This window comes from Ictalurus furcatus, chromosome 21, assembly GCF_023375685.1.
Source record: "Ictalurus furcatus strain D&B chromosome 21, Billie_1.0, whole genome shotgun sequence".
NCBI classification, from domain to species: Eukaryota; Metazoa; Chordata; class Actinopteri; order Siluriformes; family Ictaluridae; genus Ictalurus; species Ictalurus furcatus.
The window spans coordinates 20,958,975-20,966,041 of record NC_071275.1 but is presented as its reverse complement, the minus strand read 5'-3'; positions in this window follow the sequence as shown (position 1 = coordinate 20,966,041).

Here is a 7,067-nt window from a genome sequence, read left to right as displayed (position 1 = left end):
TTAGTGTTGATTTGACAGTGTTGAGGTGTTAGTGTTGAGGTGTAAGTGTTGATTTGACAGTGTTGAGGTGTTAGTGTTGAGGTGTTAGTGTTGATTTGACAGTGTTGAAGAGACCTCAACACTACGAGCTTTTTGCAGTGTGATGGTGTTTGTGTCGAACATCACTGCCACATTTTATTAAAACATACTGCAGGTTCATCATTTTTTACCCGTTTATAAAAACAGGTGAAATAAAAGGAGGGTTTGGCTACATTCTTGTAGAAAAGTGAATCGTGATCGCGTCTGATCGTCGTGCAGTTCATGGAGATGCGTCACTTGGTGATGACGTCACTTCCTGCTGCTCCTTACGCCACACTGTGTGAATTCAGCGGTGGTTTTAAAACTATTACTCATCACACCGTAGGAGAGCTCGGTAAAACCTGGTCCGAATTCTCCAACAGACTGCGTGATAGCGTGTGTCCTCTCTCCGGCTCGGAGATGATTATACCACGAAGATCCTCTAACGATAGACCTGTGATGAAAGAAACCGCCCGCGTCCCGCTCACGTCATCAAACAGCGTGATGTGGAAACCGGCTCGCGTTAAAACACGCACGTTTACGCTTCTCCGTCCGTTTCTCCGGGCTGGGCGATGTATGGATTTAATATCCACGTCGTGATGGAATGATTCTTCAATACGCTTTTCTGAGATATCTTCGGTATGGTGATGTGTTTTAAACAGTTTTAATAATTACAAATGAAGCGCTCCGGAATGGATGTCGATTCTTACGTAATTAACAAACCCCTCATTTTCTTTGTGTTTGTGGGACTTAAAGAAAAGTATCATCAAAGTCAGCTTAAGTGTTCTTAACATTTCGTTTAATTTACTGTTTTACCAACAGATTTTTTTTTTGCAATCACAGAAATTAACGCAAAATGAAGCAGACGGTATTCGGAAGAGCTGCGAGTTTTCCGAATCGTTGCAGGTTTTCCACCGGTCTGGGCCGAGACGCGTCATGTGACGTCGTAACGATGTGCGTTCAGCCGAGGCGATCTTCGATTCATGTGCGTCGAGCACGAGTACGAAGAAACGTTCTCGTTTACCAACAAACATCGCTGTGAAAGAGCGCGCAGGACGATTTCGTGTGAGTGCGATTTCGCCAGTTCGAGTCGTTTTCAAGTTGCATCGCAAATTTCGGAAAAAAAAAAAAAACTACAGCAAAATCGAGCGTTTTTGGTTGCGATGATCACAAAAAAACTTGTGACGCATTTATATCGTGATGCGCACCGTGTATCGCAGAAACGTCCTCAAGTGCCCTGAGATGATATTTTTGTCATCTCGCTAGTGCGAGTGCGCCACGTTATGCGTTCAGAGACGTCGCCTCGACTCTGGTTGTGATTATATATAATATACTCCAGCACAAACCCGGAGTGTCCGGCTCCGTCGCAGCACAATACACACCCCGTGGTGTTCAGCGCTCGTAGTTATACAGAGTATAAATGACTTTTTTTTAAACAATTGCAGGTCATTAAACTTTTAGCTAAATGAAGTGCGCTGCTTATTCGTGTCCCTCGTGGACGCACGGAGACGGCCGCGGCCGCCTCGCGGGAGTTCATCATCCTCCTCGTCCCACTTTATTGAGATACGGAAAGAGCTCGAGTCTGTCTCATACACTCGTGTAGTCTGAATGATTTCCTTTCATTAAGTGAGAGAGCGAGAGAGGGAGAGGGAGGTCGAGGTCGATAGAGCGGTGATGGACGTCTGTTCTTTGGTCTGAAGCGGTTTTTCTCATTGTTACGGCTGTAGAGGAAGTTATTCAGCTGGACGAGTCTCTTTGGACACATTCGACTGCGGCTTCGCTAACAATGAAGTCTGGGGGAGGAGTGATGATGAAGAGGAGGAGGAGGGCTTGATGAAGATCACCTGGTGCTTGCTGGTGGTTGAAATGAGAACATATATGAACATACTGTATGATGAAGAGTGTGGTGATGGTGGTGAAGATGACAGGGTAAGAGTTCTGATGCAGTAATGTCGATGGTGATGGTGATGAAAATGACAATAATCACTGTAATTATGTGGATTATGAAGACGATACTTATGACAGTCATGATGTTGATGATGATGTTGATGATGATGACGTTGATGATGATGACGTTGATGTTGATGATGATGACGTTGATGATGTTGATGATGACGTTGATGTTGATGATGACGTTGATGATGTTGATGATGACGTTGATGATGACGTTGATGTTGATGATGATGACGTTGATGTTGTTGATGATGATGACGTTGATGATGTTGATGATGATGATGATGATGATGATGATGACGTTGATGTTGATGATGATGACGTTGATGTTGTTGATGATGATGACGTTGATGATGTTGATGATGATGATGATGATGATGATGATGACGTTGATGTTGATGATGATGACGTTGATGATGTTGATGATGACGTTGATGTTGTTGATGATGATGACGTTGATGATGTTGATGATGATGACGTTGATGACGTTGATGTTGATGACGTTGATGATGATGACGTTGATGATGATGACGTTGATGTTGATGATGATGACGTTGATGATGTTGATGATGATGACGTTGATGATGATGACGTTGATGATGATGACGTTGATGTTGATGATGACGTTGATGTTGATGACGTTGATGATGATGACGTTGATGACGTTGATGATGATGACGTTGATGACGTTGATGTTGATGACGTTGATGATGATGACGTTGATGATGATGACGTTGATGTTGATGACGATGACGTTGATGATGTTGATGATGATGATGTTGATGATGATGACGTTGATGATGATGACGTTGATGATGATGACGTTGATGTTGATGATGACGTTGATGTTGATGACGTTGATGATGATGACGTTGATGATGTTGATGATGACGTTGATGATGTTGATGATGATGACGTTGATGTTGATGACATTGATGATGATGACGTTGATGATGACGTTGATGTTGATGATGATGACGTTGATGTTGATGATGATGACGTTGATGATGATGATGACGTTGATGTTGTTGATGATGATGACGTTGATGATGTTGATGATGATGACGTTGATGATGATGATGACGTTGATGTTGTTGATGATGATGACGTTGATGAAAATTCTAATGATGGTGTTGAAGAATTACTAAAGATACTTATGAAGAATATAATAATGGTAATGATTGGAAAAACGATGGTCATGATGATGATGATGTCATTACTCTCGTACACGGTGTCTCACTGCTGACGCTGGAGGCGGTAACGCGAAACGTTTTTGGCTATCGGTTAGCGCTGCTGTCGTACACTAATTATCCAACTCACACACGCTCTGGCTAATATAAAACTAACTAAGAAGATATCTTCTCCTCCATATCAGCTTCCATCTGTCAGTTTAACCTCCATCTCGCCATCTTCCTCATCCGCGCGCACGCGTGTGTGTGTGTCAACCCGGGTATATTGGACAGAAGATTAAGATGCACTTTGGCCTACTGGTCAGAGATTAAATCGCACACACAAACTAAGCTGTGTGTGTGTGTGTGTGTGTGTGTGTGTGTGTGAGAGAGAGAGAGAGAGAACGAGAGGAAGAGAGAGATTTAGACAACATAGCTGAATTCCCTCAGTGAGTTGTGTGGAGAATTTGAAGGGAAATGGAACGTTCTAGAGAAACTTGCTGACTCAGCGCCGTGACAGGAAGAGATGAAGTGGACACTTCCTGTCCCATCATGCACCAGGATATGGAAAGGGCGGGGTTTATAGCGGATAACACACACATTCAGCATGGTTACATGAAAGTTTGTCTGCACTGTTATCTCTGCCCTATAACTATGATTGACCCTTTGTTAGGCCCCGCCCATTTCCTAAAGGCGTTTTGTGATGTCACTGTTCCTCATTTGAAGATGATGATGAGGAAAGTGAGGAATAAAACGTTGGGGTGGTGCGGTTACAGCGCTGCACATCATTTTCCTGTAAAGTGTTCTGTTCCTCTTATACCACACCAACTTAGCAACAATTACACTTCATTATTTATCACATCATAACTTTTTGTCCGTTTATAGTTACATTTTGATGTAGTGGAATGTGCTGTTACTATAGAAACGATAACGTATCCGAACGACCGCGTCAACTTCCATCTGCGTGAACAAATTACACGGGTACTGTATAAAAAACACATGCTGAAAAAATCACGGCTGTGTAAGATGGCAGAAAAACTTGTGTGTGTGTGAGTGTGTGTGTGTGTGTGTGTGTGAGTGTGTGTGTGTGAGTGTGTGTAGGAAGAGGAGAACACGGATGGGTGGAGAGTGTTGACAGCTCCCAGCTTTGTGTCGACTTTTTGAACAGATGGCACTTTTGGCAGAACTCATTCTGCAAGCAATGGCATAAAACACACACACACACTTACCCACACACACACACACACACACACACTCACACACACGCGCTTACACACACACACACACACACATACAGACGGCAGTGTGATTGTAAATATGAGTGCATTGGTTAGTGTAATTTTCACAGTGAAAGTGAAGTGTGAGGAGACGGACAGAGAGAGAGAGACAGGGAGAGAGAGACAGGGAGAGAGTGAGACTGATAGTGAGCTCGACAGAGGGAGTGAGACAGGGAGAGAGTGAGACTGATAGAGAGCGAGACAGATGGAGTGAGACAGAGAGAGATTGATAGAGAGTGAGACAGAGGGAGTGAGACAGAGAGAGAGAGATTGATAGAGAGCGAAACAGGGGGAGTGAGACAGAGAGAAAGAGAGATTGATGGAGAGTGAGACAGAGAGAGAGAGATTGTTAGAGAGTGAGACAGAGGGAGTGAGACAGAGAGAGAGAGAGATTGATGGAGAGTGAGACAGAGAGAGAGAGATTGTTAGAGAGTGAGACAGAGGGAGTGAGACAGAGAGAGAGAGAGATTGATGGAGAGTGAGACAGGGAGAGAGAGATTGATAGAGAGAGAGACAGGGAGAGAGTGAGACAGGGAGAGAGAGATTGATAGAGAGAGAGACAGGGAGAGAGTGAGACAGGGAGAGAGAGACTGATAGAGAGAGAGACAGGGAGAGAGTGAGACAGGGAGAGAGAGATTGATAGAGAGAGAGACAGGGAGAGAGTGAGACAGGGAGAGAGAGATTGATAGAGAGAGAGACAGGGAGAGAGTGAGACAGGGAGAGAGAGATTGATAGAGAGAGAGACAGGGAGAGAGTGAGACAGGGAGAGAGAGATTGATAGAGAGAGAGACAGGGAGAGAGTGAGACAGGGAGAGAGAGATTGATAGAGAGAGAGACAGGGAGAGAGTGAGACAGGGAGAGAGAGATTGATGGAGAGAGAGACAGGGAGAGAGTGAGACAGTAAGTGAAGGATAAAAAGGTTTGGTGTATATTGCAGTACAGATCTTGTGATATTTTGCGTTGAGTCTGGTCTTATGATCAGCAGCCGTGTGTTTAATTAACACTCTTCATTCATATATGCAGGACGGTGTGTGTGTGTGTGTGTGTGTGTGTGTGTGTGAGTGTGTGTGTGTGTGTGTGTGTGTGTGTGTGTGTGTGTGAGTGTGTGTGAGATAGAGAGAGAGGGTCATAAAGAGTTGAATAGAGTGCATTTCTCCTCGCTCTGCATCCGATTAAAGATGACATTCACCTAAAAGTCACGCTTAATAACTACACAGCCCTGTCTCTCTCTCTGTCTCTCTCTCTGTCTGTCTCTCTCTCTGTTTCTCTCTCTGTCTGTCTGTCTGTCTGTCTCTCTCTCTCTCTGTCTCTCTCTCTGTCTCTCTCTCTGTCTGTCTCTCTCTCTGTTTCTCTCTCTGTCTGTGTCTCTCTGTCTGTCTGTCTCTCTCTCTGTCTGTCTGTCTCTCTGTCTGTCTGTCTGTCTCTCTGTCTGTCTGTCTCTCTGTCTGTCTGTCTGTCTCTCTGTCTGTCTGTCTCTCTGTCTGTATGTCTGTCTCTCTGTCTGCCTGTCTGTCTCTCTGTCTGTCTGTCTCTCGGTCTGTCTGTCTGTATGTCTGTCTCTTTGTCTCTCTATCTGTCTGTCTGTCTGTCTCACTGTCTGTCTCTGTCTCTATGTCTGTCTGTCTGTCTGTCTCTGTTCCTTGTTTCTTTTTTCCACTCTTTTATGCTTTCTCACTTATTATTTATCTCTCTCTGTACATAGCACTGACCGTGTGTGCGAGTGTGTGTGCGAGTGTGTGTGCGAGTGTGTGCATGCGTGTGCGTGCGTGTGTGAGAGAGAGAGAGAGGGGAAAAGTTTTCACTTGTACACTGTGTTAGACTCCAACCTCTTTTCTTTCGGTCTAGTCGGCACTTTCTGTCACTAAGCTGAAGTGCCCTTAATTTTTACACCTTGTAAGATTAACACACACACACACACACACACACACACACACACACACACACACACACTCACACATTATCAAATCACCAGAGGCTCATGGGAAATAATGCAGAAACTGAAATATTGTTATAGATTTCTGGAATTTTCAGCCCAGTCGTCACAGTCTGAAGGGGGATGGTGGTGTGTGTGTGTGTGTGTGTGTGTGTGTGTGTGTGTGTGAATTAGTATTTGAATGGAATGTGAAATGTGTGGAGATTTGTTTATATTAAATTATATTTATTATATTGTCTCACGCCACTGTGCGGAGGAATTCTCGAATCTGATTGGTCAGAAGTCGTACAAACATCTGCTAACGTTCATAATAAATAAATAAATGAATAAATAGATAAATAAAGCAAACTTTATTTAAAAATCACAATAGAAACGTTGCTATGGGAGTGAAGTTAATGAATCTCTCATGTTTCCAGCTGGACGGCGTGAACTCTGCCGGTCTCCACCCATCCTGCGTTTCACTAACATTGTTGTACCAGTGTGTGTGTGTGAGTGTGTGTGTGTGAGTGTGTGTGTGTGTGTGTGTGTGTGTGTATACCTCAAGCAGCTGTTGTGTGCTTTTCCCTCTCGGAACAGCTGTTATTCCTCTGGGGATCTTGTCTTTTTTCTTTTCTTTTGGCTCCGGATGCTTTGTCCAGCTCGCGTATCCGAGTCTCTGCGGTTTTCCCTCAGAATCCG